Source organism: Rhododendron vialii, chromosome 3a (genome assembly GCF_030253575.1).
Source record: "Rhododendron vialii isolate Sample 1 chromosome 3a, ASM3025357v1".
Classification (NCBI taxonomy): Eukaryota; Viridiplantae; Streptophyta; class Magnoliopsida; order Ericales; family Ericaceae; genus Rhododendron; species Rhododendron vialii.
The window spans coordinates 8,015,610-8,029,337 of NC_080559.1; the positions used below are offsets into that span (position 1 = coordinate 8,015,610).

At 38.9% G+C, this 13,728-nt stretch overlaps 1 pseudogene; it reads right to left on the minus strand.

Annotated features, from left to right (window-relative positions):
• Positions 1-512: 512 nt before the first annotated feature.
• On the minus strand, positions 513-13,728 carry LOC131321088 (acetolactate synthase 1, chloroplastic-like; annotated as a pseudogene).

The following is a 13,728-nucleotide window of genomic DNA, read 5'->3' on the forward strand; positions in this document are numbered from 1 at the left end:
CACTAAAATACACAATTCTCGTAGAAAATACACAGTTCTCATAAAAATACACAGTTTTTATAGAAAAATACACAGTTCTCATAGAAAATATATAATTCTCACAGACAGTTCTCATGAACAATACACAGTTCTCATAGAACAATATACACGCGAACAAAAATTGAACGAAAACAAAAAAAAATATTACAAAACAAAGTAATTTAATTGGAGAGGAGAAAAACATAATTGAATATCCTACCATGTCACCTGTGTGTGCACCTAGAAAAAACATAATGAAAAACTTGAACAAATATTCAATTCCAGCCTGAATTATTCCTCCACCACCACCTTCTTCTAGTGCCAACGCCGATTCGACCACGACGCCGAGACTAGTTCAACTCACTTCTCACCGCCATCGGTACCACCACCCGACGCCTTTCGTCCACCGCCGTCCAGTCCTCTCGCCAACACCTCCATTTTCGGTTGACGTGGGAAATGCTGGCACCTCCATTTCCGATTACTTCTGTGGGCAATCAGATTACTTCTCCTCCACAGAAAAATTTAGCAACACATCCTCCTCCACCTTCATTGACGTCTTCAACACCGATCGGAGACCTCGACGATGGCAACTCCAACAAGTTCTCCACGCCCTTAGCGGCGACCACAACCACAATCCAAATCCAGCGCCTCCTCCGCTGCCGTTATTGTACTGGTGTCCGATCATGAGGCCGAAGTTTTAAATGCGTGCCGGCGTCGGGAAATTGGAGCCATTGGAGTGAAGAAATGACCAAGTGCCCATTCTGTCGCATCGCCGTTGTCCATGTAAATCCGAACGGCAGATGGTGTTTCGGTGTCGGGCCGCTGACCGGAAATGCATTTGAACGAGAAATGGATTCGATGTTGGGCCACTGACCGGAAATGGCACAGTTCTCTGGCCACGTTATCTACTTCCCGATCTTCGCCACCTGTTCCGAGAATCTGAACAGTTGGTGAGCTCCTTCAATTCTCTTGTGATCTCGGCAAAGCAACACACACACCACGGATCCAATGAGGGATTCCTTACCAGTCTACAGTGCGGACCTCCCCTTTCCCGATCGAATTGCGACGATCCGAGCCGCTCAATGTGTTCAGAACGTGATTTTAAGGGTGCTCGCGAGAAATCAGCCAAAAAAAATGATCGGGAAGGGCTTAATCCGAGCAGTTTTTACTGAACCGTTCAATAAAAACTGCTCGGATCAAGCCCTTCCCGATCATTTTTTTTGCTGATTTCTCGCAGGTACCCTTAAAATCACGTTCTGATCACTTTGAGCGGCTCGGATCATCCCAATTCGATCGGAAAATGGGAGTCCCGCACGGTAAACCCGTGAAGAATCCCTCAAGGGAACCGGACTCATATATATATATATGTGTGTGTTCTGGTTCTGGAATTTGGGAGATTTTCTTCCCCTGGAGCAATAAAGTCATAATGCAACATTGCCGACCCTATTTAGGTTCCAGAATAATATTCTGGGTTGGAATCAAACCGAATCTAAAAATTAGACTATCCTTCTAATTTTCTAAAGTATAAAATTGATTTATTGGCTTATTTTTGTCTTTATTCAAAAAAAATTAGATTTTGATCGTAATTTTTTACTTTTTAAATTCCTTTCGTCATGACAAAGCAATAATTCTCAAAAAATCGACGAAAAATTAACAAATGCAAAAAAAAATTGAATAAAGACAAAAAAAAGCCAAATGACTTTATTTAGCCGAATGAGGCCTAAGAGCATCTACAGTGGAATAAGCAAAATAAAAAATTGTTAAAGTTAGTAATGTTGGATAAAAAATGTGCTCACATTGGAATAACCAAACCTAACAACCTCTTAACAACTCATCAAATTTTGGTTCTTCAATAATCAAAACTAGCAATATTTTGTCAATAACCAAATTTTATCTCTCAATCAAGTACACCAACATTACACAAAAATATTCTCTCTCTTTCTCTCTCTCAACAATGTTTTCAAAAAATAATTTTAAAAAACTTTCAGATTTTTTTCTGTTTTTTTTTCATAAACTTTTTTTTTACAAAAAACAAAATTTTCAAAAATTTTAAAAATTGTAAGTAAATAAAGTGTGTTTTTCAAAAAACTGTTTTTGAAATTTCAAAACTCTTTTATAGAAAACTGTTTTTAAAAAACTGTATTTATAGTTTTTAAAATTTCAAAATTATTTGTGTAAATACAATTCTTTTAAAATTTCTCAAAATTGTATTTATAATTTTTAAGTGAACAAAGTGTGTTTTTTGAAAAACTATTTTTTTTAATTGTTTCTAACATAAACTGTTTTTTTTCCTTCAAAAACCGTTTTTTCAAAAAATATGCGCGAAATGACGGGAAAAAGTTTGGAGAGCCCATTAGTTTTGATTATGGGCAAAAAATAACTAATGTGGGATTTGATATTATTAACTTTAGCAACCTCTAAATGGATAATCAAAATCTGATGTGGCATGTTTTGATTATTCATATTTGCTTATTCCTCTACTGATGCTCTAAGTACTTAAAAAATAAATTGAGAAATGGTACTGTGCAATGGTGTTGTACTTTATTTAGCCGAATGAGGCGTAAGTACCATACCAAAATGCTGATTATTCAACACCATTATTTTAACCGCAAGATTCTCCGCCCGGATTGTCGCCAACTCCTAGACATTCATCATAAAACTCCCATCTCCATCGATGTCAACAACAACAGAATCAGGTCTGGCAACAGCGGCTCCCATTGCAGTAGGCAATCCAAAACCCATAGCCCCGAATCCGCCAGAAGTAAGCCACTGCCCTGGCCTACTGTACTTGTAAAATTGAGCAGCCCACATCTGATGCTGCCCGACAGCCGTACTTATTATCTCGTTCCCATTCGATAACTTGTACAGGACCTGAATTGCATACTGGGGTGGAATGGCATCACCAAAGGTCTTAAAGGTCAACGGGTGCTGAATTTTCTGCTCCTTTAGCTCCTTCCATGCAGAAAAATCAAGCTTGAGCTTGCCTCTTTTACCCTCCAAAACCTTCTTCATACCTTTTGTAGCAGGCCGAACACATAACTTCACTGTGGTGTGGGCCGAGCATAGCTCGTGTCAGTCCAAAACCTTGTGCACGGCTCCCGTCCTTATTCTTCATCGTCACCCCACTTGCCGCAGGCTCGGCTGATTATCGGCCCGTGCTCGGCCATTCCCTTGCAACGTGCCCTCTCCTATCGGTCGCGTGCCAGGGTCGGCAGGGGCGTGCTCGGCCACCCGCGGAGCATGGCCGCTACCAACGACGGATGGCTATTGAATCACGCGTCTTCCCACGCGCAAAAGCGGTTATAACGGAAGATGATCATGGGCGCACATGGGTGTGACGACTCGACCCTAAAAACGATTACCAGATCTATTCGGTGACGTCACGGTGAGATCACCCGACCCGCGCGAGGCACGTGCCTGTGCTTGGAGAACAAGTCAGGGGGACTCTATAAATATTGAAGGATATAACGCCTCTAGAAAGGTACGCACTCATACACGCGAATTCCCACTCAAAACCCTAGTCTCTTTCCTTTCTTCATGCACATACTTATCCTCTCGCCGGAGGGCCTTGCCGGGCAGCCTCCGGCCAGGTCTTAGTCATGCGCTCACTGTGCAGGCTACGTGGAGAAGGCTAGGAAGCCACTGAACCAGCGGAGGAAGGACTCGGACCAGATATCACGGGCCACACACCTTTCAATGCAAATTTCACATCCCCACAAATCGACACATGGGGTTGCTTATTCTTCCCTATCTCAGCTGAATCAATATCGATATGAACAATCTTAGCTCTGCTAGCAAAAGCTTCAAGCTTCCCAGTCACGCGGTCATCAAACCTGACCCCAAAGACAGGCAACAAATCGCTACTATTCACAGCATAGTTGGCATAAACTGTACCGTGCATTCCAAGCATTCCAAGAGACATATCATCCGCAATCGGGTACGCCCCAAGACCGATTAAAGTACTCGCGACCGGAACCCCGTAAGCAAGGATGGAACCAGGGGGGGTCTAGTGGCGGCGGCCGCCACGTCAAGAATTTTAGAAAATGTAATTATTATATGTGACAATTTTTTTTATCCCCAACTTATATAATCTTGCCACTGCTAGGTTTTTTTCCTTATTTTTTTTATTACATTCTGGTCATAAATCTTCTATTTTTTTTTTCAAGAAAGGAGACTCAAAAAAGTATTTCAAAACTAAATTCAATGGGCCAAAGTGAAATAATATAAATGATGATGTGTAATTAAGAAAAAAAATTCCACACTCTAACCCTAAAACAACTGAACCTAAAAAATTAAGAAAATTTAATTATTATGCCATTATCAATGCCCAAAATTAAAATTAGTCATTTTTCATACTCCATGTGTAAATGACAAACATCATTTAGTTTAGTTTTTGTTATGTTATTTTTTTTTTGGAGCCAATAACTATTAATAGTGCAATGCATTTTTGTATTGAGGATCAGTCTTTACGAACTTTATCTCGACTTTAATTGAATCCCCGCTAATAAACAGTGGATGAGATCTATCTCCAAATTAGTCGTTCTATTAGGTTGGATATCGAGTCATGCAGAAAAATGAGTCTTCAAGCCTGCATAAGGAAATTAATGAGTACAAGGATATATATATATATACACACACACACACACACACACATAGAGATTTTCCAGTGCTTCGGGAACACAACCACGTGGATATTCTTGTATTCTTTATTTAGTTTACTTTTGCTTGAACCCAATCAAATCTACGACTATGACTATGCAACCAAAACTAATGAGCTAACCAAGATTAAGAGTGATCAATCTGATTCAAATATTGCCAGGTTCATTAGAAAACATTATTTGGAGACAGCTATATTCCTTACTTTTTGTAATCACGTATATCTCAGTGTCTCGTGCCACTTTTAATTAATTAGTTGGAGATAGATTCCTTAAATTGTCTTTCGAGACCATTCCAACTATAACATTCATAAGATCGAGAATTAAGAACCAGATCAGAAGTTACTATGGGAGGATTTCTTGACCTGGGAATTATCTTGCTGACAAGTACGTATGTGTACTATTCAAATAGTCTTGGTCTCTCTTTTTGGTTTCATTTAATTGAGAATGATGGTTTGGTGTCTAATGAGAGAATATTATCAACTTATTGTTGAACGAGGGAATCGAAAAGGATTGAATGAAATTCATTTCCCACTGAATTAGTAGGTCCCCACTTTATCAGCTCCCCACTTTATCAGCTGGTGGCAAACAAGGGCCTCATACGTTGTTATTGAAGCTGACTGCAGAAGTCTTCACTGAAAGTCTGCTAAAATAAACAAAAGAAATGTCTCAAATGCACATTGAATGAGCTTATCCTCACACAGTCATTCTCGTATTTGACAAGGATTGTGTGTGGAATTTTTTTGCTCAAATCCAATATTGGAAGACTCTGCACTTCATTAATTTGTTTTTTTGTTTGTTTGATTGATTGAAGATTCGTCCATTTGGATTGGAGAAGCCAGTAAATGTTTTTTTTTGTGTGGAAATTAGTATTTTGCGAGACTTGATTTAAGAGAGAGTTTTTGTAAAGAGTTTTTGATTGCACTTTTGGTGAGAGAATTTATAATAAATGGCCATACACTATAATATTGCATCATTATAATGTATGACCTATAATGACTTGCACCAGCTAACATGCTAACCAAGGATGGAACAACGGAGGTCTAATGGCGGCGACCGCCATGACAAGAATTTTAAAAAATGCAATTATTATGTGACAATTTTTTTTTATCCCCAACTTATGTAGTCTCGTCACTGCTAGGTTTTTTTCCTTATTTTTATTATATACTAGTCATAAATCTTATATTTTTTTTCATGAAAGGAGATCCAAAAAAGTATTCCAAAAATAAATTCAATGGGCCAAAGTGAAATAATATAAATGATGATGTATAATTAAGAAAAAAATATTCCACACTCTAACACTAAAACAACTTAACCTAAAAAAATTAAAGAAATTTAATTATTATGTCATTATCGATGCCCAAAATTAAAATTAGTCTTCTTTGTACTCCATGTGTAAATGACAAACATCATTTAGTTTTGTTTTTGTTATGTTCTTTTCATTTTTTCTGAAGTTGATGACTATTAATATTGAAATACATTTTTTAAAATTTTTTTAGTATACATTTCGCCACTGCTAGGGTAAAATCCTAGTTCCGTCCTTGCCCGTAAGCTCGACAAACCTCCTCAACTCCTCACTCGAATTCAAACACCCACCACCCACAGACAAAACTGGTTTTTTCGACTCCAATACAAGCCTAACAACTTGTTCCAAATAAGTCTCTTCAGGCTCTTTAGGCAATCTAGCCATATCCCAGGTAACCTCATGGGCTGATCCCAATTGGTACTGATAAGTGCCAAAATATACATATTTTGGCCCTTCAATCTACATTTATTAGTCCTTTATTTTTGTTAACTGTTTTTTTTATTATGTGTTTTTATGTTTATAGGTTGCTCGAGTCCGTTATCTAAGACTTTGGCTAAAAAGAAGATTTTAAAGAAGTTTGGGATTCAAATGCGAAGTGATTCAAAACTGAATGGTTCATATGTTATTTTATGAAATCCAAAGGACCTTTGTGTGATTTAAATCCTCAATCCCTTTATAAGCAATTGACCTACTGCTTCAGTAGGTAGCAGCCCGTGGAGAAAAAAAAGGAAAAAAAGCGGTCTTCTGGCAGAAAAGAAAAGCTGCGCATGAAGCAGTAGCGGTACGACAGCAGTTTCGATTTTTACTTGACAGCTTTAGATTTCTGTTCTTCTTTTCAGAGCTCTTTTTTTACCTTAAGTCTTGAAGCTTTATTCAAATTACTCGCACTTTGGTAATTAATTTTAATTTTCGTTCTTCATTAAAGTTATTCGATTGTTTTTGTTTGGTTTGGATCTCCTGTTTATTTTTCATTTCGAGTAATTGAAGCATGTCTCAAATTAGGGTTTCTTTTGTTTCTTTTTTTAATAATGAGTGAGTAGACGTATGGGTAGGGTTGCGGGGTGATTAGCACACCATAGCCAGTTCGGACACTGCTTCTATTTTCAAACAATGTAAAAATGATTTAACATAGGAGAAATACTTCCCGCGGACGAACTCGGGCATTGTCGGAGCCTATGTGAACGGGAGAATGGGGGTCCAAAACTCATTCTCCGTTGCGCATGGATAAACGGCGACCATAGGGTTTCGCATTTTGCGGGGTATCTTTTCTAATCTTAAATTGAACATTTTTAAGAACATCGAATGGAGCAGGTTATTCTGGACTGGTTGCGAGTGCTATGAACCCTACAACCGTACCTTTCTTTTAATTATTTGAAAAGTACAATCAATTTTTAGATTTTTGTAATCTCAATCAAATCAACAAGGGGTGGCTACCTGAGAGCCTATTTAAATTATAACAACCCGAATTTTTAGTCAGCACACATTACCGTCTTTGTGGATTCGACTCCGGACTTACCGGATATTATGCTGCATCGGTCTCCGCCCTACGCTTGGGGCAACCCATTATTTTAGGTCTAGGAAATCGGTCAAGCATTTTTGGCGCCGTTGCCGGGGACGGTAGCGTGTGTTAAGAATTCGGGTAGTTATTTTTTTTTATTTTTTTTTTAATTTATTTTTTATTTTTTATCGTTGAAAAGCAAAAAAAAAAAAATGGCCCATTTTGCGGGGAGGTATGGAGGTTATGCAAAACAATTTGATTGTTCAGTGTCGCTTCCTATATTTTATGGTTTTGCATCAGAAAATCATTTTTCGCATGTTCATAAACTTGAGGAAGCTTTTGCTAGTGATGAAGTGGCTCTTTTACATGTATTCCCAGCATCTTTGCGTGATAGTGCTCTAGATTGGTTTAATTGTTTGAGTCCAAGATTGACATGGGGTGAGATTGTAATACAATTTTTTAATCATTTCAATCCCTCATATGAGACTCACATGCTTTTACAAGAACTATCAGATTTCTCTCAACATGATGATGAGTCTTTGTCACAGTGTTGGGAGCGATTTAAATTTGTTGTATTCTCTTGGACGTTTAATTGTGAGCTTGGCAGTCTTCTGGTTATCTTTTGCCGTGGTTTAAACTTTAAGTCATGCGAGGTGGATTTTAGGTCCACTGACGAATTTCTGGATAAAACCCCTGAAGACGCTTGGGATTTCTTAGATGAATTAACCCAAAAGCTCCAATTTAGTGAGTTGACCAAAAGTTCTGAGGATACCAATTTTGATGCCAGAGAAAGAGAGGAAATAGAGTCACTTCCTGAGGATATTAATTCTGATGCGGGGGAAAAAGAAGAAATAGAGTCACTTCCTAAGAATTCTGATGCGAGAGAAAAAGAGAAAATAGAGCTGCTTGTCATTAGTGAAGGCTATATGCCTTTTGAGGAGTCATTGCCTATAGTTGCACTAGATTATATGCCTTTTGAGGAGACATTGTCAATAGTTGCACGGAATAATCCAGTACTCTCAGCTCTAGATTGTGCCACCCCTGTTTCTGAATCTCCACTTTTGCAAGAGTTTTTAAATGTGGAGCTGATTGATTTTCTTGGTGTTGATGAATTTAATTTAGTTTATCATCCATATCTTGTGGATTTTGTCAACAATTTGAAAATTAATCTAATTTGGGCTATACATTTGTTGGAATTTAAATGTCTAAAACGAATTCGGCAAATGTGCTACTCGAAGTATCTTATCTTATGGTATGGTCGGGTTCAATACTTGATAAAAGGTGTAGAATGGAGCGTTATGTTCATTGTCTTAGCTTTCATTGGCATGATAAATGTTCGGTACCCACGTTTGGCTGCTTATACTTTTTTTTTTTTTTTTGGTCTGGTATAGCCACCCGTTTCTCGCTTGAGAAATGGGAAGAAAAGTAGTACTCGTGTCTTTCGCGTGAAGAAAGTGAATGTTTTTTTTGTATTTTATTTTTCTTTCTTACCTTGTTTATTTCTTTTAGTTATTTTTCTTGCTGTTTTGGAGGCTAACATTTTGCAGGTTGTTCGATTCAAGTTGGGGGGTTTCCCTCACTCTCTAATTTACTCTGCTTAGCCCTCCTTTCCGAGGTGATATCTCTCCTCTCTTTTTTGTTTATGTCCGATCTTTATTTATTTTTATTTTTTTTATGCTTTCAATGCGGACATTGAATAGTTCAAGTTGGGGGGAGGAATCACTTTGTTCTTTATCTTGTTAATAAAAAAAAATTTAAAAATTAAAAATACTTGTTGGATCTTTTCTACTTGAGACTTGAAGATTGCAATGTTTACTTGTTGGTTGCTAGTGTTGAGAATTGTTGGGCATTACTTGAATATGATATTGCATGTTAGTTCTTTTTGCTAACTTGGCGATAGAAATTTATTCTGGCATACATTCTTAGCATCTTTACATTGCACGTTTGTTGGACCTTGACTGTTTGTGAGTTGTGACTTGAGTGCTTTCAATGGCTAGATTAGTGGAGACTTACGCCCATGTGAGCTTTAGTGCCTTATCTTTCTTTGGAGTGGTGTCACATAAACTCTTCGTTTGTCGTAAAAAAAAAAAAAGAAAGAGAAAGAAGCTTAATCGTTGTCGATCTCATTATCTTTGTCGTCAAGTATTGGGACTTAATGCATGCCTATTATATCTTCTTTTGGGAATGGAAAGTTATATGGTTGTATTGCCCCTAGGAGATGATAATAGGCCATCTTTGCTGATTGAGCCGGTTCGTTTCTTTTTCTTAAATACTTATCTTTGCGAGCCACATTGAGCCTCTTGCATGAGCCTTTTTCTTGTTAAGCTTTACCAACCAAATTGTGTCTTGAGAATGGCGAGCTAATCATGTGAAGATTAATTTTTGAAGAGAATGGAGGAAGTGTATTTGAGAGAGTTGTGCTTGAAATGTGGTGTATTCTTTCCCATAGCTAAAAATAAAAAAAATTGAGAAAATAGAAATAAAGAAAAAAAAATAGAACTTGAATGAAAAAAGGGAAGACACCCTTGCATTTGTTTGAAAAAAGAAACGTGTGAATTTCACTGGGGAATTGTGTGAAGGGTGAAAAATAAGAGAGATGTGGCGGAGTTGAAAAGAATGATAAGAGGGTACACATTGTTACACTTGCCCTATGTTGTTATAGCCGATTCTCGGACACTTCTTTATGATTTATCCTAACCTTTGAAGCACTTTTCCTTACCCAATGATATGACCGAATAAAAGTCCTATTTGATCTTTGGGGCAATGGGTTATGGATCGATGGATAGATAGTCTTTAATGCTTGACATTCCTTTCATGAAGATCATGTGTCTACCTTAAAAAGCTTTCTATTCGTGTCTAAGTGTGCTGGGTACTTTGATTCTTTATTGCAAAACTTTCGCCCGCACACATTGAGAGTTTATTAAATGCACCTTGTTTCGAGTGTTTTCTTTTGTTGAGTGCATGACACGGTGAGAATTGAAGTCGAGACTCGGTCCGGAGAGAGTACTTGGTTGTGGTTCACTTGTGGTTAAGGTCTTTGCTCACACACGCTAAGGTTTGGTGTCATGAATTATTTCTATGTTTTGATAGCCTCTAGAACTATTTTCGCATATGCTATATTCTTGGCATTGGCGTATCAAAGAGTTGCATTGCAGTTCCTTTTTGAGTTCCAAGTAAAAGGATCCACGGTGTTTTGTGGATGATCACTGCTGAAAATCCTCACGAGACTTCACTCGTCCTACCGGGGCCACCCGGGGGTTTAAAAGATCTATCCCTTAGTCAGTTGTTTTATTTATTTATTTATTTTCTTTGCTCGAGGACTAGCAAAGTGTAAGTTGGGGGGTGTGATAAGTGCCAAAATATACATATTTTGGCCCTTCAATCTACATTTATTAGTCCTTTATTTTTGTTAACTGTTTTTTTTATTATGTGTTTTTATGTTTATAGGTTGCTCGAGTCCGTTATCTAAGACTTTGGCTAAAAAGAAGATTTTAAAGAAGTTTGGGATTCAAATGCGAAGTGATTCAAAACTGAATGGTTCATATGTTATTTTATGAAATCCAAAGGACCTTTGTGTGATTTAAATCCTCAATCCCTTTATAAGCAATTGACCTACTGCTTCAGTAGGTAGCAGCCCGTGGAGAAAAAAAAGGAAAAAAAGCGGTCTTCTGGCAGAAAAGAAAAGCTGCGCATGAAGCAGTAGCGGTACGACAGCAGTTTCGATTTTTACTTGACAGCTTTAGATTTCTGTTCTTCTTTTCAGAGCTCTTTTTTTACCTTAAGTCTTGAAGCTTTATTCAAATTACTCGCACTTTGGTAATTAATTTTAATTTTCGTTCTTCATTAAAGTTATTCGATTGTTTTTGTTTGGTTTGGATCTCCTGTTTATTTTTCATTTCGAGTAATTGAAGCATGTCTCAAATTAGGGTTTCTTTTGTTTCTTTTTTTAATAATGAGTGAGTAGACGTATGGGTAGGGTTGCGGGGTGATTAGCACACCATAGCCAGTTCGGACACTGCTTCTATTTTCAAACAATGTAAAAATGATTTAACATAGGAGAAATACTTCCCGCGGACGAACTCGGGCATTGTCGGAGCCTATGTGAACGGGAGAATGGGGGTCCAAAACTCATTCTCCGTTGCGCATGGATAAACGGCGACCATAGGGTTTCGCATTTTGCGGGGTATCTTTTCTAATCTTAAATTGAACATTTTTAAGAACATCGAATGGAGCAGGTTATTCTGGACTGGTTGCGAGTGCTATGAACCCTACAACCGTACCTTTCTTTTAATTATTTGAAAAGTACAATCAATTTTTAGATTTTTGTAATCTCAATCAAATCAACAAGGGGTGGCTACCTGAGAGCCTATTTAAATTATAACAACCCGAATTTTTAGTCAGCACACATTACCGTCTTTGTGGATTCGACTCCGGACTTACCGGATATTATGCTGCATCGGTCTCCGCCCTACGCTTGGGGCAACCCATTATTTTAGGTCTAGGAAATCGGTCAAGCAGGTACCACCAATTGTTGCTGTAGATTTTTCGGCACATCAATCAAAACCGGACCAGGACGGCCTGAACGAGCAAGGAAAAAAGCCTCTTTCACAATCCTAGGAATATCCTCTGCATCTAGAACAAGATAATTGTGCTTCGTAATAGGCCTAGTTACCTCAACAATTGGGGTTTCTTGAAAAGCATCGGTACCTATCTGTTTATGCCTATTTTTGGAACATAATCTCGGACCAGTGCTAGAGGGCCATTTAATTAGATACTAATTAAATTGGGTCGAGATTTACAAGTTTCTCGGGCTAAAAATTAGTGGGTCATATTAATTTTGTGATCTGAAGCAAGGCTCAATTAATTAAAGCCCAAGTGAAGCGAGATACGCCGAATAATCTTCCATGGAAGTTTTTATTCGGAGCTTTAGAAAAAAAATGAAGGCAACAGGCAAGTGATTGTTCTAAAAGTGGAGTGGCCCACGAGCCACGATGCAGGAGCAATTAGGTTTTTACTTGGAAGTTACAAGTAATTGTGGACACTTGGCATCCAAAGAGCAAAGGAGGGAAGTTATTTGCCAAGTCATGGGATACTTGTCAACATACAAGAAACCCACTCCCTGTGATCTCACTCTTCCACAATTCGGGCTGCTTCTTTGCTCTTTTCTGCACAACCTTGGAGCCTATATATAACAGAATCGAAGATAGAAAAAGGGTTCAACACCAATTAAAACATAGCGCTTAAAAACATTTTTCTATTTTCAACAAAGTAGACTATCGAGTACCTCGTGCTCAAATCTCATTCGAACTTACTTCTTTAAGTAGTTTGAATTTTACTTTTCTTGTACCACTTTATTATCCCGGTATAATAAAGTTTACGTTTTATATTTTACGCATTTCCTATACGACTAGAAAATTCTAAATCCACAATCGTGTGACAAACCATGACCCTCCTTGTAATCATTACCCTTTGGGTCACAAGCAATCTCCTTACAAGTTAGAAGTCACGATTCACAGCAATCGTCATCCAAAGTTAGGCGCTACAAGTCTTGGCACGTCCGTACTCAACCAACCAACGCCTGCAAACGCATCCGCGCCTTGCTCGGCGTACGTGTGTCAAAAACGGGAGTTTTCACTATCATACTCGTTGGGACTTGTCCGGTGATGGCGACGATGGGGATGCTGTCGAGCATTGCGTCGGGGAGGCCGGAGATGAGATTGGTGGCGCCGGGGCCGAAGGTGGCAATGTAGACGCCGGGGAAACCGGAGGCGCGTGCATAGCCCTCAACGGCAAAGATCCCGCCTTGTTCGTGGCGGGGGAGGACGTTTCGGATGGTGGGGCAGCGCGTGAGGGACTGGTGGATCTCCATCGTGTCGCCGCCAGGGTAGGCGAAGACGTGCTTCACGCACTCCCGCTCGAGGGCCTCCACTAGGACATCGGTACCCTTTCTGGGTTGCTCCGGGGCAAATCGGGAAAGGAATGTTTCGGTTGGGGTGGTGGGTTTGGAGTTGGAGTTGGAGAGGACATTGGAAATTTGGAGAGGGCGGCGGATGGCGGTGGTGGTGAACCGGTGGGGATTAGAGGTAATGGGGAGGGTGAATCTGGGAAGAGGGTTTTTGGATTTGGTGTGGGAGATGATTATGGAAGGAGGATAGGAGGAGATGGCAGGGTTTGCAGCAAGCGCCGTCATATCTGAAGGAAAGAGAGAGAAACAGAGTGGAGGCCGTTTTGTGTGTTTGTGTAGAGTTTTG